This window comes from Protopterus annectens, chromosome 9.part0 (assembly GCF_019279795.1).
Source record: "Protopterus annectens isolate FY-2018-M chromosome 9.part0, PAN1.0, whole genome shotgun sequence".
Classification (NCBI taxonomy): domain Eukaryota; kingdom Metazoa; phylum Chordata; order Ceratodontiformes; family Protopteridae; genus Protopterus; species Protopterus annectens.
Genome location: NC_056743.1, coordinates 416,067,553 through 416,089,117, shown reverse-complemented (window position 1 = coordinate 416,089,117; position 21,565 = coordinate 416,067,553).

Below are 21,565 nucleotides of genomic sequence, written 5' to 3'. Positions count from 1 at the left end.
AAATTTCTAACATACTCTACAACTTCTGACAATCCTGCTTTACATTCACTTTGTATAAATTATATATCACGCCTCAGTGATGCTTATTGACTTTGTACTGATTTTTGGTTTTACGCTTCTTTTGATTGTATTAATTGTATTAATCATTGCTGTGTTTCATATGTCTGTACATGGAGCTTTTCTTCCCGGGCCTCCACTGAAAAAAGGCTAATTTCCGGCACAAAGGACTCTCCCGGTTAACAAACTGCAAATAAATAAATAAAATAAATAAAAACCTCAGAGGTTCTTTACAAAAAGAATACAAGGTGTAACAAACCTGCCTTATGCAGAGCAACTTAAAACCCTTTCTCTCTACTCAGTCTCTTATAGATTGCTAAGGGATGATCTATGCCTGCCTTACAAGGCATCAGCAAACCCCACACTTATGACTCTCCTACATATTTGTAAGCCAAACAGTACCAGAAATACAAGGTCTAGGGAAATGAGTTTTGTCTGTGGCAAACAGAACATTCCAGAGAGGCAGATATTTGTCCCAGAGACTTCCCCTCCTATGGGATAGGCTTCCCATCCACGTAAAGTTGAATTAGTCTATTACCCAGTTTAAGCATAACCTAGACCAGTGGATGGGAGATGAGGAACAGGAAATTTACAGCAGGCCTGGCACCTATGTCCCTTATGGAGAGAGGCAGCTTATAAATGCCTGGCTCTCAATGTCCTGTTCGAATACAGGACATCATTATTCTTTCGGGACAACTTGGCTAGGCTTAGAAAGCCCCCCCCCCCGGGTTGTTAGCCTAGCAACAATCTTTGAATCTATATTATGTATTCTCGACCTGGATGTTACAATTAACTTCTTCAACTTCATTCCACTCTCAATGTAAATTTCTTGACATGCATGTCTTAAAAAATACATAAGCTGGTTAGGACTGACACCCACTCATAATTCCCTAAGTTCATTTCTTCTGTTGTTTGTAAAATGGCAAGAGTGAAAGGAAGGCAGTCATATGAGAAAGGTATGACACTCCTAACCATGCAAGTGTTTATAGAATGAGATCATGGTGGGAAAGTGGGCATGATGATGCTCTTCAGTGGGAGCCCAAGAAACAGGATTATCCAAATCCTTTTGGTCAAATACTTTAACAAGTCATGGGTTCAGTGTGCAATGGATATCAGTGAAGGTATGTCTCCAGCTTCTATGAGTAATACAACCACTCAGGATAAGCTTATCCTCCCCCCACAAAGCCAGTTCTCTCCATAGGGTCTGCAATCTTCATTGGCAGTTCACCCAGAGAATGACATAATAACTGAATGCCAATGCTGCAAAGTAAATTAATTGAAACAACTTTCAGCAAACTTCACATCAAGGCTTTTTTTTTTTTTTTTTTTGCAGGAGGGCAAGCAACCCCCAACACACACACACACAAACACACACACACACACACACACACACACACACACACACACACACACACACACACACACACACACACACACACACACAATGTTGTTGATGCATTCACAGGATTCCCGTCTACCATAAATCTTCAAGTGCTTATCTTTGCTTGTATCATCAGTGAATGAGCATATCCTGTTGCTATTCCTTCAAATATGAAAGAAACAGACACAATAAAGAGTACTGGGCACAGGAATGACCTATCTTCCCTCTCCTGTTCACACAGCCTATCTTGACCTCGCCAAGGCTTTCAACACCATCCCCCATTCTGGAATTGTAGACAAACTCACTAAACTAGGCATAAATCCATACGTCACAAGATGAGTTGCCAAATGACTCACTGACAGAACCCACATTGTGAGATTCAAAGATGGCCGCCATTCTATAAGCACTGCAGTACTTCAGCTCTCCAAAGACCAGAGAAAAAAATCAACCCTGCGGATGTACATTTGGAGTTAATCCACTAATTGGCAGCAACTATTAAACTACTAGAAGTCAGTGATCTTCTTGAGGAAAAAAAATTTAAAGAAAATACTTGGTGACAACAGGATTGGAACTGATTGTTAGGTTGACTCTGAACAGAGCACCAAACAAAGGACTGAACTACCTCACTTCTGAAACTTTTCCTTGGGAAATATCTTAATCTGCAGCATTGCAAAATTTCAAAAGAAGATAAAAATATGGATACTACAACTACTAAAACTAAACTGTCAGCATTACAGTCTCCAGAGAAGGAATCTATAATTAAGAGACAGAAAACAGTTAAACAGCAAGAGACTGCAAAAACAGGGGCAACAACGAAACCTGATCAACAGGTCACAATGGAAGAAATTAAGTCAGCATTACTACCTATACAGGAAGCTTTAAAAGATCTAACATCCCAAACACAAACATTTAGTGATACATGCAACCGGATTCTTGCAAGAATGGAGAAAGCGGAAACCAGAATAGCAGCAAATGAAGACAATATAACATTGCTCACTAAAAGAACTGAGTCCCATGAGGCCGACATTCAAATGATGCAAAACAAAATTCTGGACTTGGAAGCAAGATCGAGACGTAACAACATAATCATCAGAGGGATCCCAGAATCAATCCAATATAATGATCTGACCACTTCCATTATACAAATATTTGAAACACTGCTTAAGGACTCTGTGGCTGTTCAGCAAATTGTCATAGAAAGAGCATAGAGCATACAGGGACTCCCAAGCTTCAAATACACCCAGACCTGTGTATGTCAAAATATTAAACTTCCAAGATGTGAGTAAAATACTTCTAACCATTAAAAAATCTGGTGGATCTACAATACGGCAAAACTATAAAGTTTCTATAGCACAGGATTTACCAACACAAATAAGGCAGTCTAGACAAATGCTGGCTCCATACTGTAAGTTTCTGATTGATAAAAACATTAGATTCCAAATGAAATATCCTAACAGTTTAATTTTTACTGTTGATGGCATTAAGTACTCTGTAAACACAAAAAAAGAAGCCAGACCTACCTTTTTGAAGCTTTTTAAGGCTTTGCCACCGTCAGAAAACTGAACAGTGTAACTAGGCTTCTTCCAGCATCAGCGTGGATGGGAGACTTCATCTACGAGGATCCGAGGCTTTAGAATCCTTTGTCTGTTCTTGTTTGTTCAACAGGCCTGGAAAATTTCCGTTTTATCTTCTTATCTCGTCTTCCCAGTTGAAACACGAAGATTCCACGATGTTTTATGGCTCTAACGAGCGCTTCTGACCCTCGAGGCAACAGGAAATAAGGTAAAGGAAGCAGGGGGACCGTTTTGAACGTGGTGCAGCTGGGAGGTCTGTTCGCGAATTGGTTCCCCCGTCGCGAGCGCGAAGGAATGAAGAAGAACTGCCTGAACTGATGCAACTGCTGGGAAGAAAGAAGAACTGCTGAGGAACCAAAATTAGAAGTTATGTACCTACCATAACGTTCCATGTTAGTTGTCTTCTTTCGCCTTCTTTCTTGCTGGATGGGTTCGAGAACTCCTTTTACCAGCTCGAGGCAACCCTATATCCCATGATGCAAGGCGGAACTACCTCAGATCTCGTTTGGCAGCTAACTAACCTTGCTAAAGACTATCCTAACAGAATTAGGAACAATGGTTCCTAAAGAAATCCTCCTAACAACGTGCGGAGGAAACAATCTAATAGGAACTCTCAAGATCTGTCCAGGCCAGGGGAAGGAGGAAAGGGGCAGGAGAGAAGACAACTAACATGGAGCGTTATGGTAGGTACATAACTCTAAATGTTAGCACCTGTATCCCGGTGGCTCAATGGAACAGACTCTTGAGAACTGTGGAACCAAAACTGGCCCTATCTCTAGAGGCCAAGTCCAGCTTGTAATGAGAGACAAAGGTATGAGGTGTGGCCCAAGTAGCTGCTGCACAAATGGTATCAATGGGTAGTCTATCCTGAAAAGCTGCAGAAGTGGATAGACTCCTGGTTGAGTGTGCTTGGCTTAGAAGATAGCTGTTTGCCCCTGAGAGTACACATAGGAAATAGTGGAAGTCAACCATCTGGATAAGGTCACTTTAGATACTGGAAGACCTATCCTGTTTTCTGCATAGGAGACAAATAATTGGTCCGATTTTCTGAATTGTTTAGTCCTATGCAAATAGTACCTGAGCTGACGATGGACATCCAAAAAATGCAGTTTCTGTTCAGCTCTGTCGGAATAGTTTGGGAAAAGACTGGTAGGTCTATAGATTGGTTAATGTTGGTTTGAGATACGACTTTGGGAAGAAAGGAAGGGTTAGTTCTTAATGATACCCTGTCATGCAGAGAGCTTGAATAAACCCTTCTTGCAGAAGTGACAGCCAGTAAAAATATAGTTTTCCAGGTCAATAACTTCAGAGAACATGAAGCGAGGTAGTATCAAGGATGCCAACATTAAGTTTAGATCCCATTGCGGAGGAGGATGCTTTATAGGTGGTTTAAAACTCCTCTCAGAAAGGCCTTGCATAACCTATGAGACATAATATTATTGTCATGCAGGCCAACATGGGTAAACAAGTGAGGCCAAGGGCAGGTGGGGGGAGGGGTTGGGGCTGGTCCTTGCTGGAGAAACCTGAGATTGGTCTGTAGCCGAGCCTGTTCCTTCTGGGCTGTGAAGAATTATATGAGAGGAATCTTTGTCCTTGCAGTCAAGGGCAACATGGACTGCAGAGCACCATGAAGAATCTTGCCTTCATGAAGCGTTCTTCTCAAATTGCTCCTTCTTAATAATCTTCTCCAATTGACCGATCTCTAATGGACGTCTGTAATCTGGACCAAAGCTGGATGAGAAGCCCGCCTGGGCCAGCCTGACCTGCCTGTTCTGCACAGCTTTGGCTCCTTTTCTAGGAGCTTTGAAACCTCCTGTTCTGCCAAATCCCTTTGAAGTGAGTGTAGTGTCTGGAAGGGATTGTAGTCTGGAAGGGAACCTAGAGGGATATTTAACAACTAAGGGATATGTAACGACTGTACCCATCTCTTAGGGATACAGGTACAGCAACTAGGATCCCCACTGCTTCCCCCTTCCCCTGCCTCAAGGGTGAGGTCGGAGGCAACCTGAAAGGGGATGCTGAAGGCTTCTCGGAGGGTTGCCCTGGTTCTGAGGGATGGGCACCCCCCCCCCTCTAGGGCTGCCTCTAGTATTGCTGCCTCTCTCTGCCTCTGGGGCTTGTGCCGACCACGTGGTGGTGTGTAGCTCCTTGGGCTTTACGGAATCATCTTTCCCCCCTTCTGACCCTTGGGGGTTATGGTAGAAGAAAGAAAAAACTAGACTCCAAACGCAGAAAGAGTTTACCGTCCTGCTCACACTGTGTTTTCCTCTTCCCAGTGGGGGGAAGGTTCCATGGATCCCTGGGCCTCGAAGGGAGAGGTTGGCAAGAGGCATCTACAGGCGGCGAAAGAGGGAGGAGCTAGAGGATGGACCGTTGAGAAGAGAGGCTCAGAGCTGCACTGAAGAGGGAGGAGCTGGAAGGCAGACTCTCCCGGGGAGGCCGGAACACACCCGCTCAAAGAAACTCCTGAGCTGGCCCCAAGCCGGGCTCCGAGGCCAATGTAGCTGATGGCGGGTTCCGAAGCCCGAGGAGGAGGAGGCGAGGGGAGGGCAAAGGGGTCGCCCGAGCTTAGCCCCTCAGACCCAGGGAGAGCCCCCGACGACGGATCCCGGAAAGGACGGTCTCAGGAGGAGATGAACCCGAGGAGGGCCGAAGAGGAGAAGGGAAGGACGGAGGTCGGCATCCGAGGCAGTAAGCTGTCGAGGCCAGGCGGCATGTAACTGCGGTGTGGAAGCTAACAGTAGGAGGAAGTTCAAGGATTAGGATATAGCGAGAGTGGAGGAGAGTGGGCTATGGAGATGGCTATGCAGTGCCTGAGACATCAACAGCCTGCTCCTGGGCCCAGTCTAAATCGACTTCAGACAGCCTGGAACCACTCAAAGATGCGGCTCTCAGGCTCCGCTCCGACAAAGAGGAGACCCGGAGGATGGTGGATACTCAGTATAGAGGACCCGGGATCTCTTAGGGTTGAAGCCAGCCATCCGAAGTCCCTTCAGGTTGAGACCGAGCCAGCCGAGCCCGGCTCCGATGAATGATATGCTGTAAGTAGCCCGGAATCGGCAAAGACCAGGCTCAGTCCAGGTGTGGGTCGCCCGGTCCCACGGGTGCCCCACGAACAGCACATGTCCCAGACAGGCGGGCCGATGTAAACTCCCGGCCGGAGCGAACCGGCGGACGCTTGACGGACTGTAGCCCTGAGCCTTGATTGGTTTAGAAGGCCTTCCTGGACCTAATTTAGGAGAACCTAATTCTGGCTTAAGTAAGCCTGGAGGATGGTTTATATTCCTCCTCCTGCAGGACTCTCTGGCTAAAAAATGAGACATAAAACACAGGAGTCCTGCAGGTCAGAGACATTTTCTGACAGCACTGGTCACACTTTGAGACCTTGCCTTCCTTTGACATCCTAGGAGGATGGAAACACAAACAATCCCAACAAACACACAAATTAATCCCTACACAAACACACAGGAAGGAAATAACCAATGGGGAAGTAGGCCTGACTAAAAACTTTAGACTAAAGATTATAAAAAGTTTGAAAACAAGGGAATAGGGTGGGCTGTAACTAACTACAGACTAAACTGACACTAAAAGGAAAAATAAACCCCTAACTACTCTTTTCTTATTTTACAAAGAAAACTTACCTCAGCTGGCAAAGGAGACCTCTGAGGTAGTTCCGCCTTGCATCATGGGATATAGGGTTGCCTCGAGCTGGTAAAAGGAGTTCTCGAGCTAAAGCAAGTGCAGCAGAGGATAACCCATCCAGCAAGAATGAAGGCGAGATTGACAACTTAACATCAAAGCTTTTTTGGACTTATTTAAGGGTAAAATGACTGCAGGATGATCATTGAAGTCAAGTGTGTCAGGTAAAGGCTAAAATGAATGGTTTGACTGTTGTAGTATGAGACTCTATGGCTTAGTGGTTAATTAAGGTAATGCATTCTTTGTTTTTTTTGTTTTTTTTTTTTCTTTTTCATGCTTGCCTTCTATTTTTATTGTGTTTCTGTCTTGTGAATAATTATGTATCTTTTAAATTTTATCATTTTAGAGAAAAAGTATAATCTGTAATTAGATAGTGATGCAAGGACACTGAATTTAATAGAGGTAAAGGATTTGGTGACAAGAATAAAGAATATGTAATAATATGGCTAAAGATGCCTAAGATAATATATCTTCCTTCTATTTTATTCTTTTCTTGTCTGCTCTCTTTTGGCTTTTTTAACTTTTTTTTTCTTCTCTTTGACTACCTACCAGTACAATTAGTAAATGTGCATTATAGTTTATTTTTAACTGCAATGATCTATAAACATTAGCATGGAACGTTGTAGGATTGTTTTGGAGAAAAATAGCTGACTACAATAATTGCATTATTTAAACAAAATGTATAACAACTGTGTGCTTATTATGTGAACTGATAGTTAAAATGTTTTAGAACAAGTAATTATAATGCTAGTATGTTATTGCTGAATATAAAGTCTGATAAAAGTGAATTATTTGAAATGTCAGGTACAATTAGTTTATATGAATATTGGGGAAAATGTACAGAGCTGTAGTTACTTGAGTGCAGTGTTTAGTAGGGAATGTCTGGGTTAGGCTTTGTAGACGTAGATGTAGTTGGTGTAGGTTTTTTGCATGATATTTTATTGTTAATTAGTAGAATTGGTAGATTAGCTACTCGGGGAATTTTAAGCAATGTGAAAAGCCTATGTTCATCCTGGTCCGGAGGAAAAGTGGATAGGCACTGGGTAGGGATGGGATGGCAGTTTTGCTTCCAAAAAATTTACGAAATGCCAACACTTGTTAATCTAAGGTGGAAAAAAAAACTAGATATTGTTATACTTTAATAAATAGCTTTGAATGTGGATAATAGATTCCTGGAATGTTAAAGGACTCCAGAACATGAAAAAAAGAAAGCTGTTTTTGCATCTCTTTTTTAAATCAATAGCAGGTTTTATTCTATTACAAGAAATGCATTTGACTAATGACCAGTGGGAAACAATGAAGGACAAGAAATGGATTAGGAAGATTGTGACGGTGGAAGGGACTACGAATAGTGCTGGGGTGGCAATTATAATCAAGAATCATTTTCAAGGAGAAATTTTGGAAGACAAAATAGATAAAGAAGGCAGATGGTGTTTGGTGGTTCTCAAATCCGACAGTTATGATAAACCTATAGTACTTATATGTGTATATGCCCCTAATGTGAACCAACATCATTTTATAACTTCAATTTACTCCGTTTTACAGTCATATAATAACTGTTACATAGTGATGGGAGGGGACTGGAACTCATACCAAGATTCTAAACTTGATAAGCTGGGGGCTTCTACAGCTTTTAATAAGCAGGCAATGGTAGCATTGAAAGAACTGAGAACTGATTTCAAACTATATGACCCTTTTAAACACACACACATACAAGCAAAGGCAGAGAACTTTACCTTTTACTCTAGCTGCCACAAAATGTGGTCAAGAATTGACTTTTTTCTAACTTCAGAAGTATTAATTTCACTTGACCCTAGGGTTTCTAATCAAGCTAGACAGATCTCTGACCATTCTAAGATAACTTTAACTTTAAATACCAATATTTTGAAAACTAAAAGTCACCGTGGATATAATTGGTCCTTAAACCCATACCTATTGACCAAAGAGGATATATTACAGGAAGTCAAGGAGATACTTAAACAATTATTATATAATATTCCCCGTAATAAATATCCAATAGATATAGAATGGGCCACAACTAAAACTTTGTTAAGAGGATTATTTATTCAGAAAGTCACATATTACAAAAAATTACAAAATAATGAACAACTGGATTTGGAAACCAAAATACAACTACTGGACCAGGAGTTGATGAGGAACTATAATGAACAGACAGAAACTGAGTTGTTAAAATGTCAGAAAGAGCTGTTTCTTTTGCATAATAGAAAATTGACACTGTATGAACAAAGAAGTTTAGTTAAATATGCAAATCATATTCAAACTCCCTCGAAAGCTTTAGCCCGTATTATTAATCAGACGAAATTGACACGATTAATTACTGAAATAAATCATAACAATACTTTATATACTGACAAGTCAGATATCATGAAGATTTTTGAATTAATTTTTAATCAGATGTATGGTGAGCAGCAAATACACGTTCAAGATAAAGATAGAAAAGATTTCTTACAGAAAATTAATTTTCCCAATATTGACAAAAACTCTCATGGAGAATTAATTGCACCGATTACAGTCGAGGAAGTCTTGGAGGCAATTAAGAAATTGAAGCCCCATAAAGCCCCAGGGCCAGATGGTATGACCTCTGAATTCTACAAATCTTTTAGTGTGATTCTGAGCACTATACTTTCACAGACTTTTAATTATATCATTTTGAATGGCAGCAATGATCCCCACTTTAATGCCTCAAGGACAATCCTGATATTGAAGGAGAATAGTGATCCCAAAAATCCAGACAATTACAGGCCTATATCACTGTTGAATATTGATATGAAAATCATGACATCTATTCTAGCTAGTAGACTGAAAAAAATAATAAATTCGATAATATCAGAGGAACAGGCGGGGTTTATAGATGGGAGACAGACTACGGACAATACATTAACTCTTCATACATTAATATCTTATGCGAACTATAAAAATATGAACATATATGCTTTAATAATTGATGCTCAGAAAGCATTCGACAGAGTTAATTTGGCATATTTATTTGATATATTATCATACTTCAATATACCTCAGGTCTTTATTTCAACGTTAAGGAAATTATATAATAATGCATACACTAGTTTATCTATAAATCATGAATGCTCCAAAAGGATCCAAATTAAAAATGGAACTCGACAGGGATGCCCATTATCTCCCATACTGTTTAATCTGTATTTGGAGCCTTTATTTCTTCACATGAAGCAAAATGTTTTTTATAACTTTCCTGTACTTCTTGGGATAAAGGTTAGGATGGCCGCTTTTGCAGACGATCTAAATATATACTGTACCACACCGGTTTTGGATACGGAAAAAATACTAACAGCAATACAAAACTTTGAGAGAATTTCTAATTACAAACTAAATTTTAAAAAAAACAAAATATTTCCTTTAAAGACACCTACACCTTTTTCAATGCTACCATTGATAGGACAAGTAAGGACAGAAGAAAGGATAAAATATTTGGGGATTGAATTCTCAACTGAAAATAGAGATTTCTTTAATAATAATATTAAGGCAACTGGAGACCGAATAACATTGGATTTGAAAAGATGGAGTAAGTTGAAGTTACCGATGATGGCAAGAGCAGCGATAATAAAAATGAATGTTCTCCCCAGAATGCTTTATATTTTTAGAGCAGCACAACTCAAAATCACGAAAACATTTTTTAAGCAGTTTCAGATGGGATTGGGGAAATTTCTGTGGGAACCCAGAAAAACGAGAATATCATATGAGAAACTGATGGCTCCTAAAACTAGGGGGGGGGGGTTGGATTTACCGGATTTTGAGATGTATTATATAGTGATTCAGGCCAATAGGATTTTAAGGGTGTCTTACTTGGACAGTAATAGTAGAAAATGGATACCCAAATGGGTGCTTCTAACTTGTAAACATATAAAAGGAGCGGGAATTAACGTTAAAGCTGTACCATTTTTAAATAATCGAACACTGAGCAAATATGATTTAATGGAGCATATTAAGATATGGGCAATGGCAATTCAAACTCTGTTTGCCTCTTTAAACTTATTAAAATATATGATGATGTTTCAACCATTTCATGGGAATCCTAACATGACTATTGGTAGTCAATTGATAGATTTAAAGAAATTTCCCCTTATTAAGGATTTAACTGTGATTGATTTATACCCCTTCTTAGGAGTAGCGGTACATGATATCTTAAAAGAGATGAATCTTCCCATTTCTTATTTAATTATAATGAGGCAGATAAAAGATCTTGCCATAAATTATTTCAATAGCTCCGAAATCAAAGAAGAGGAACTAGTTATTTCTCGCAATCTGTGGGAAGCATTGCAACAAGATAGAAAATACATATCCTCAGCGTATAAAATGATAAAAGAGAGGAAATATAATAATCATATTCTTTTATCGAAATACTGGAAAGAGAAATTGGTATCCGTAGATGATAGTAAGATAGCAGAGGCATTTAACTTAACATTGAAATCAGTATCCCTTCAAAAACTGGTCTTTACTCAACTGATGATATTTAACAATGTGTATTATACCCATCTCACTCTTCATAAATTTGATTCAAAAAATTCACCTAAATGTCCACAGTGTTTAGATCAGACAGCGGACCTGCTACACATGTTCTGGAGTTGCAAGTGCATTTATAAATTGTGGAACTCATTAAAATTGCAGTTACAAAAACTGGGTTACCAAAACTCAACACTCACCTGGGAATTTTTGATTCTACACATCCCACGGAGAATTTAGACAAATCAAAGAGGATCGTAATTATGAATATCAGTTTATTAATGAAATTATATATAGCCACAAATTGGTTGAACCCAGCACAGACATCGTGGCAAAAATTCAGGCTGTTAGCGATCAAGCATATTTTAGCGCATAAATTATTAATTAGTAACAACAAGAAAAGTATAAATAGTATAAAAATTTGGGAGCAAATCTTTAATATTATATTGGCTTAGAGGTTCCTATCCACTTTCTTTTAGGACATACAGTAAGTGAACAAACACAATCTTAGATTGGATAAAAGATGTAGAAACAATACAGATTGTTGGCTTGAGTTTGTTTTTAATTTTCTCTGGTAGATGTTTTCGTTTTTATTTTTTTGTTTTCCTTTACTTGATTAATACGATATCTATTGTTAATGTATGATGTGGATATTTGAAATGGAACTAAACATTGGAAGCAATTTTGTACATAATGTAAATAGTGTGTGAATTGTATTATGTTTTTGAAAAACAATAAAAATGATTATCGAAAAAAAAAAGAACCCACATTGTAAAAGTTGCAGACTCCAAATCAGACTTCAAACCTATGACAAGTGGAGAAACATGGGGTTCATTCTTGGGTCCTCTCCTGTTTGGGATCTACTTCTCTGAAGTACAGGCTAACACAGAGGGCCACTGGCTGATGATGTTCGTAGATGACTGCAAATTAGGTGCCATAGTCGAGTCCCCAAATGACGTGGACATCCTACAGAAGGGCCTCACTGAGACTGATGCCTGGTGTCAGAGCCATAGCCTCAAGCTCAACACCAAAAAGTGCACTGTCATCCCCTTTGGTAAAAACTCTGTATCCATGAACTACCACATAGGTGGCAGTCCACTTAACGCCGAAGGTGTGATAAGAGACCTTATGACTCAGGTGGACAGTAGTCTCTCCTTTGATAATCACATCACCACAGTAGTCAGGAAATCCTTCTACATGGCACACCTCATCACAAAAGGGTTCTCATCCAGGAAAAAAGAGGTCATTGTTCCCCTCTACTCGGCTCTCATTAGACCCATGTTTGACTACAACACCCCTTTTGGAATGTACATCACAAGACATCTGCAACAGCTGGAAAGGCCACAAAAATACCTCACAAAGAGGATTATGGGACTCAAACATATGCCTTACATTGACCGTCTTAAAAAAACAGCTTTACTCTGTAGCATATCGCCTACTCCGAGGTGATCTCTGCCTAACATACAAAGCTATGTCAAACACACAGCTGTCGGACATGCTACACCTAAATAAATCCCACTCCCTCCGAGCTATACGCTCTAGAGACCTAAACCTTGTCACCACAATAAACAGAACATGCTGGAGGGATAGATTCCTGTCCCAGAGACTTCCCATCTATGTCAGGCAGAGTTCCTCACTAGCACTCTTCAAGAAAAATCTTGATGAGTGGATGGGAGCTAGGAAATTCTCCCCAGGGATCACTTCTGTGGCCCTGCTTGACAGGGGTACAGGAAAATAACCTTCTTGGGTAGCGAAAGCCAGGGAACCTTGTTGGCTAGGCTTACATAGGCCCTTGGGCCAACAGCCTAGTACCTACCTATGAACCATGTGTGTGTCCTAACCTTCAACCTTGTAGCAGTCCAGTTCCTCAGTCTTGGGTAGCGAAAGCCAGGGAACCTTGTTGGCTAGGCTTACATAGGCCCTTGGGCTGATAGCCTAGTACCTACCTATGAACCATGTGTGTGTCCTATCCTTCAACCTTGTAGCAGTCCAGTTCCTCAGTCTTGGTCCTACCCATCTCCTACAGGTTTTGATGGAAAAGGGGGTGATTTTGAAAATGTAGTGTGTGCACAAGAGTTTGAAGGTTTTGTATTGTGCCAGACTGGTGTTGTGGGTGTTCTGTGTTCTTTTGTCTTGATGAGTAACACAGTATGTAAGGTTAGAGTTAAGTTTATCATACATATGTTCTTACTCATGTGTGCTAACCTGACCCCATAACCCTAACCTTACTTCTGCCTCGAAACCCTCTCTGTGTGCTAATCCTAACCCCATACATCACATTATTAAAAACCCTTTCCTAATACCACCACTATGCAGACAATTCTTGACCTAGGCTTTGTAGGTGTGTTTCCTGATATTGGGAGAGAAACTGTTATTTGTTTTTCTCTGATTTTAAGTCTCTCTCATTTGTGTCATCACTTACTTAGTGTCTCTCATTTGAGAGTCTCACATTTGTATTTTCTGCAAGTGATATAATAGCTAGAAAATTGATAATGGTCCTTCTTTAAGTGTATGCTGCAATATGGTGTGTGGGAACATTCTCAATATTTTGCCAACAAAATTCTCCATTTGTCAGTAATAAGCTCTTAATTACCATGCTATGGAGGAGGTTTCCAGTTGCAAGATACTTGGAAAATTAGTCCCTCATATGGAGGACCATCTGAAAGAAGAATCCAGAGGTATGTAGATTGTCAATCCTGTTGGAGTCAAGTTGTGGAGAGCACCAATGGGAGTGTCTAGGACAAAGACCTGAAACAGAGGCCTGGGTGATGCCTACAATCTGAATATCTTGTGTGAGTCTATTTCCTGGGCAATGGATATTATCAAGTTCACCCTTATTTGCTGCTGTACCAGACTACTAACATACTGTCCATCTGATTCGCAATCACAACCATGGGGAAGGTGTCCTGAAAGGTCTGCAACACTAGCAGGACTGTCTTTAGCTCCAAAACATTGATGTGAAGCTTGACCTCTGTCAATATCCATGTGCTTTGGACCTCCTTCCCTTCAAAATCCCTAACCCCACCCCAGAAGGGAAGCATCTGTGGTAACCTTGGCTATGAAGGATGGGAAAATGAATTAATGACCCAGAGAAACTAAATGGTAAGTTAAACACCAAAGAATATGCTGTCAAAAATCCTTGCTAGATTAACTGGAAATTACATGGGTTGACACAGCATGGACCATTAGACTGAGAGGGTTCACTGCAGCACTTTCATGTAAAACCCAGTATGAGGGACCAGAGTTAAGGAAACTGACTGAACTCAGTAAGTGAAGAATGGACTTTGCTGGGGATTTTGAATAAGGCAGAACTATAGATGTCTGTTGACACAGGGAGAAGACCCTAGAATCCAATGGCATCCTATGAACTCTATCATTCAAACCAGAGTGTGATTTTTCTAAGTTGATCATGATTCCCTAACTGAGGTCATGACAGGTGCAAGGAGTCCCTGGAACAAACAAGTTGATTCCTTGTGGATGTAGTTATAAGCCAGTAGTCTAAGTCTGGGAACACCCAGAATTCCTGCAGCCCGATATGCACAGCAACCACTTCCATGCATATGGTGAACCCCAGGGAGGACTGTGGCAAGACCAAAGGGTTGCTCTGAACTAAAAGTGACTGGCTCCAAGCCAAAAGCAGAGGAACCTCCTGGACTGCCTTGCTATCTTGATGTGATGGTATGCATCCTGAAGGTCCACCAAGTACATCTAGTCATCCTTCCTCAACAGAAATAAAATGAACTGAACAGTGACCATCTGGAACTTTGGCTTTGAAGTGGTTCAGATGAATGAGGTCCAGAATGGGCCTAAAGTCCATGTTTTTCTTTGGAACCAAAAAGAATCTTGAATAGACTCCAGACCCTTGCTGGTCTTGTGGGGCCTTCTGGAGAACATGTTTCTTTAGCAGCTTTAAAATGTCCAAGACTGCCATCCTTTGAGTGGGCGGAACACCAGGAAGTTTTCTTTGCTTGTTTTGAGGTTGGGAAACAAAGGGAATATCATAGCCTCTGGTTATGATTCTCTGTACCCAAGAAGCATTTGTGATGGCTAACCAGGCTTGGGGTATAAAGACAAGTGTCCACTGATTGCCTCCAGATTATGGCAGTTGGGCAAATTTTCAGGAGAACTGAAAGGGTTTGATAGCAAAAGGCCTTCAAAACTTGGTTATGCTAGCCACCTCTGCTATGAGGGAGACATTCATTAAAACTGTCCTACCTCCCTGCAGCCTTGGGAGGGGATATTCCTCCGAAAGTGTCATGAGCAACGCCCTGGGATTTCTGGAACACAGTATCTTACCACCCTTTTGGTTCCAGGAGAATGTCCTTTGAGGGGTGGGAAATGGATACCCATGGCAAACAGGGTTTACCCTCTTGTTCATTTCTGGTGAGTGTTTTTTTAACTTTTGGTCCAATGAGAGTGGATCCATCATAAGGGAAATTCAATAGGGATGCCTTGAAGTTCACGGCAAAATTGTACAGAGCATCCAGGCATCTTGACATACAGCAATGCTGGTGCCTGCTGGTCTGGAAATGCCATCGGCCATATTCAAAAGAAGGCACACAGACACACATGATATGGACTGTTGGGTAGCCAGCTGTCAGTTCATGCTCTTGTGGGCCTCTGCAGACAAGGCACCTGAGTAGGACTTGGAGAGCTCCTTAGTCAAATCTCTCTGGAATCTGTTAAGTGAGATAAATAGTTCAGTGCACATAACACAATCATCACTGAAGTGCAAGTCTGATTTCCAAACTCATCCAAGGCCTTAGATGCTTAGTTAGGGGAACGTCTAGCTCTCTTCAGACATCTCCTTCTTACTGGCTGCCATTAGCAAAATGACATATACAATTTGACTATTGCTCCAGTTTGGTCAGTCTCTCAGGGAAACCAGGATCTTATCAGGTTTTTGTGGTATAGACTCCACCATGTAAATCTCCTACAATGCCAGCTGTAGTGCCAAGTCAAAGAGCTTGTCAGCAGGAGGGACAGCCCAGGAAGTAGATGGGCCAGCTCTGAAAACCACAAGAAATATTGACTTCTCCTGGAAGGGTATATCTGTGAATGATCCCCCTCACTGTCTCAATTCCAAAATGTCTCCAAAGAGACACCTTCCGGGGGGGGGGTCTCAGGGTGCTTCTCCCTTTTTCAAAATCAGTATAATAAGTGAGAGGACTGCTTGGGGGAGACCAGATGCCTTCTCTAGCAAGAATGTTTACTATGCCCCCTCACAGTGAGGGACTCCCGGGAAGGTTTCCAAGCAGAAAGGGAACTCGCTTTGCGAGTTTTCTTGAAACATAAAGGAGCTGACTGTTCCTGTCGAACAAGATAAAGTGAAGAGGGGACCCCTGAAGCCAGAGGAGATTGGGATGGAGCCAAGCCCAAGCAGGACACCTCTTCTTTATACCTACAGAGAAAAACTTTAAACTAAAATAAAAAAACTTGTAGAGTCCCCAACAAGGCTTTAATACATTTTAAAACAAAGCCAATAACCACTTTCATCTTTTAAGTACATAGACCTCATCAGATAGTATCATAGTTCATTAAAACAGTTAAAATGTTTCAAATCACATGATCCATTAAACCCCTCCCTTTTGCTCCTGTACTCCATATTAAAGTGTCCTTTACAAACATACAAGTTGACAAAAATTATAAAAATCATGATACTTTATATAAATATTGTGAAGAAACTGAAAACACTGTCATCTGTGTTAGCATGCCTGGTAGGCGATTTGTGCATATTCTCAAATTAACTTGTGTTGTATACTGGCATGCCTAACTGAAAATGTAAATATGTTTTAAAATATTGAGTATTTCCTTGTTTAAACAGAATGTTTAAAGAATCTGTCACTGCTCTGATACATTTCTAACTCTGCATATTTGAGAGCGACATTCTAAAGTACAAACTGTGGAGAATCGTGAAAAGTGAGTGATGTCATTAGAATGTTTCTGGTTGCTAAGAGAGAGTATTTAAACAGCTGATTGATAGAAAAAGCATTTTTTTAAATAGCTGACTGTTATATTTTGAAATTAGACAATTGAGACTGCAGTTTGTCAAGTACTGAGTGGACACCAAGAAAAGAGAACTCACCAAAGAAAATAGAAGTTATGTCTTACCATAACGTTCCATCTGTATTGTTGATCCTTGTTCAGTCATTACGCATGGGTATCAGTTCCGACCTTGGAACTGAGTCGGCCGTTTTCCAAGCTCGAGTCAGCTACAAACTCTCGAGCTGAACTCTTACCCATAATCCCCCTCTCCCTGTTACCTCAGACTGAGTTTGCAAGTCAAAAGAAGGTAGAGGCTACCTCTGGCCAAATGACCTAAGAGAACCAGATGGTGAGATCCACTAGCAGCCACAGGAGGGGGAAGGAGGGAGGGTTGTAATGACTGAACGAGGATCAACAATACAGATTGAACGTTATGGTAAGAAATAACTTCTTTATCTGATATTGTTAATCCTCGTTCATTCCTTACGCATGGGACAGAGTCCCCAGCTACCTCTGTTCCTGGGAGGTTCTCCTGGAAGGACACTCCTGAGCACCATAGAACCAAAAGATGCTCTTCCCCTGGAGGCCAAATCCAATTTGTAATGATTGATGAAGGTATGAGGCGTAGCCCAAGTTGCAGCTGCACAGATGTCATGTAAAGAAGCTCTGGTATGGAAGGCAGCAGAAGTTGCTACCGACCTTGTTGAATGAGCTTTCATGGTAGTAGGCAACGGGATATTACGTTGTGTGTAAATGAAGGTCACACAGTCCTTCAACCATCTAGCTAATGTGACCTTAGCAACAGCAGATCCTAATCTAGGTCTGGAATAGGCCAAAAATAACTGGTCAGATTTACGAAAGGACCTAGTCCTCTTTAAGTCAAAACAGATTTGCCTGTGGATATCTAGGGTATGTAGGCAATACTCTCCTCTGTTTGAATGATTGGGAAAGAAAACTGGCAATTCAATGGTTTGATTAATAGACATTTCAGAGATCACTCTTGGCAGAAATTAAGGATTAGCTCTCAAAGACACTCTATCTCTATGAAAAATCAAATATGGACTCTTGATACATAAAGCTTGAAGCTCAGAGATACGTCTGGCAGAAGTAATGGCGACCAAAAACAAGGTTTTCCATGACAAATGCTTGAGGTCACAAAAAGAAGCTGGTTCGAAGGGTGGCATTGTCAGAGCTTGTAGAACTAATGATAGAGCCCATGGTTGAATAAATTCTCTAAAAGGTGGCTTCAGATAATTCACACCTTTTATGAAGGTCTTGCACAATTTGTGAGACATGAGAGGAATCTTGGATACGCTCATGGAAATTAGAAACTGCAGCCAAATGAACTCTAATGGTAAAGGCCGATAGACTCGACTGGAAAAGGTCGGCCAGATAGTCTAGTATTATCGACACTGGTGCTGAGAAGGGATCTACTTGTTGATCCTTCAGCCAACAGGTAAATCTTTTCCACTTGCTTAGATAAGTAATTCTAGTGGAAGACTTATGAGATGCAATGAGAATGTCACATACTGGTAAAGAAAGATCATTCTGCCTGGCAATCAAGGGAATTGGAGTAGCTAAGCTGTGAGCTTCAGGCTGTTCAAGTTGGGATGAATCAGGTTCTGTGGATGTGAGATCAACTCCGAGGTTGGATGGAGAATCCATGATCGATCTAGTAGGTGAGGCCAAAGGAAGGGGAACCAAATCTGATAAGGCCAATATGGTGCTATGATGATCACCTTGCTCTTCAACCGACGGGCTTTCTTCAGAAACTGGGGAATGCATAAAGAAGACCTGAGGGCCAGTCGTGGACTAGAGTGTCCCTGGGTGACTGTCCCGGAGTGGGAATCAGGGCAAAGTAGCTGCTGCATTTGTAGTTGGTCGGGGATGCAAATAGATCGCAGCAAGGACAGCCCCAGTGGTAGAAGATCTCCACCACTATCAAGGGATTCAGGGACCACTTGTGAGATTGTAGAATGCACCTGCTGACTCTGTCTGCCTGCTATCACATTGGAACTCCCAGGAATGTGCGTTGCTAGAAGAAAACAGTTGGTAGCCATCGCCCATTGCCATATCCTCATGGCCTCTCGACAAAGGGGGTAAGATTTGGTTCCACCTTGCTTGCTGATGTACCAGACCACCGCCATGTTGTCTGATTGAATCGCAATCATCCCAGATGGCAGCAGGGGATGGAATACTTACAACAACAGAAGCACCGCCCTCAGCTCTAGAACATTTATATGCAGATGGGCCTCCAGTTCGGACCAAGTGCCTTGGACTGTCTGTCCCTGACATAGCCCACCCCACCCCATCAGGGAGGCACCTGTGGTCACTGTGGCCTTGGGTTGCTGGGGGAAGAAAGGGCGATACCATTGTGACAGATTGTGTGTCATCCACCAATTTAAGTCCTGTTTGCACCTGTGGGTTACTTGAATCTTGGCTGAAAGAGGATGTTGAAAAGGATACCATTGGGTGAGCAGTAGCCATTGTAGAAGCCTCATATGAAACCTGGCCAGGGGGACAATGGTGATGGAGGCTGCCATGGAACCCAACAGCTGTAGAACAGAGTGAGCTGTGGATTTCTCTCTTGAAAGGATTGGAATCAGTTGTTGCATTATCCTTAAAATTCTGTGCTCTGGAATTGCAGCTCTGCAGTTCTTTGTATCCAAGATAACTCCTATAAATTCTGTTGACTGAGATGGGGTGAGATTGGATTTTTGCCAGTTTATGGTTATGCCTAGCCTTTGTGCAGCAAGGAGAGAGTATGCCAGGGCATTTTTCAGTAGATATCTGGTGGGGGCGTAAATGAGCCAGTCGTTTAGGTATGGAAACACCTGGAATCCTTGAAGTCGCAAGTGAGCTGTGATGACTGCCATGTACTTTGTGAACACTCTGAGGGCTGTAGAGAGTCCAAAGGCCAGTACTCTGAACTGGCAGTGACTGACTCCCGCACAGAAACGCAGAAATCTTCTTGATGGCCTGTCCACTTTTATGTGGTAGTACGCATCTTGAAGATCAATCGAGCACATCCAATCATCTTTTTCCAAAAGCGGGAGGATAGACTGTATTGTGACCATCCGGAATTTTTGTACTCTCACAAACTTGTTCAACAGACTTAGATCCAAAATTGGTCTCCAGTCCCTGGTTTTCTTTGGCACCAAAAATGGTCTTGAGTAGAATCCGGATCCTATCTGGTCTGGAGGGACTATTTGGATGACTCTCTTTCTTAGCAGTTTTTCTACCTCTAGTGCTGCTTCTTCCCTTTGACTGGGTGGAACGTCGGGAAGGTTTTTTGAAGGGACAGGACAAATATCGAAGGGGATATGATAACCTCTGGTTATAATCCTTTGTACCCAAGAATCGGTGGTGATGGTTATCCAGGCAGAAGGGTACAAGGAGAAACGACCCCCAATCACCTCCAGAGGAAAGGAGTTAAGCCACTTTTCAGGAGTGCTGGTAGGATTGACCAGGGAAAGAATCCCTGGAACCCTGGTTACGCGGACCCCCTCTGCCCTGAAAAGAGTGTCTTCCCTGTGAGTTTTCCCCTCTGCCTCTATGGGAGAACTCGGCCTGTGTGTCATGGGAAGGACCCTGAGATTTCTTGAACCATATCTTCCCACTCTTTTGGTTTCAGGAAAAAGCACGTTGCGGGGAAGAATAACGGCCACTATGGCAGAAAGGGTCTTACCGTCCTGTTCATATCTGGCCAGTGTGCTTTTAACTTTGGGTCCAAACAATGAAGAGGCCTCAATGGGAGCATTAAGAAAGGAAGCCTTAAAAGGTTCCGTGAAACTGCACAAGCACATCCAGGCATGTCGTCTCAAGACCGCAGCTGAACCCACCACTCTAGCTGCTCCTTCTGATGCATGAGATATCAGTCGCATAGAGGAGTTACATATTGATTTGATGGTGGCCAGCTGAGAGGCCACTTTGTCACGGACCTCATCAGACAAGGCACCAGCCAAGGTTTCAGAGAGCTCGGAAATCAGATCCCTTTGAAGCCTGGTAAAGTGTGCCATATAATTCAGGGACTTGATAGTAAAGGTCGCTGATGTAAAGGTGCACTTCCATATCCTGTCCAGGGCCCGGGACTCTTTGTTAGGCGGATGGACAGTCTGGCTTTCTTCTTCTGCCAGATCCTTTTTTGTTGCATCCGCCACCAGCAGAGCATCCACAGGAAGACCTTTTGACCAATGGGGATCCATAGCAGAAGGGGACAAAATCTTATCTGGAATCCGGGGAATAGCCTTGACGGTGTCAAGAGCCTTCCACACATGCTGCACGATGAGCCGGACAAGTTCATCGGCAGGTGGAGAAACCCAGGAGGTAGGGGGCCAGGTGCAAAAAGCCTGCAGGAACACAGACTCCTCAG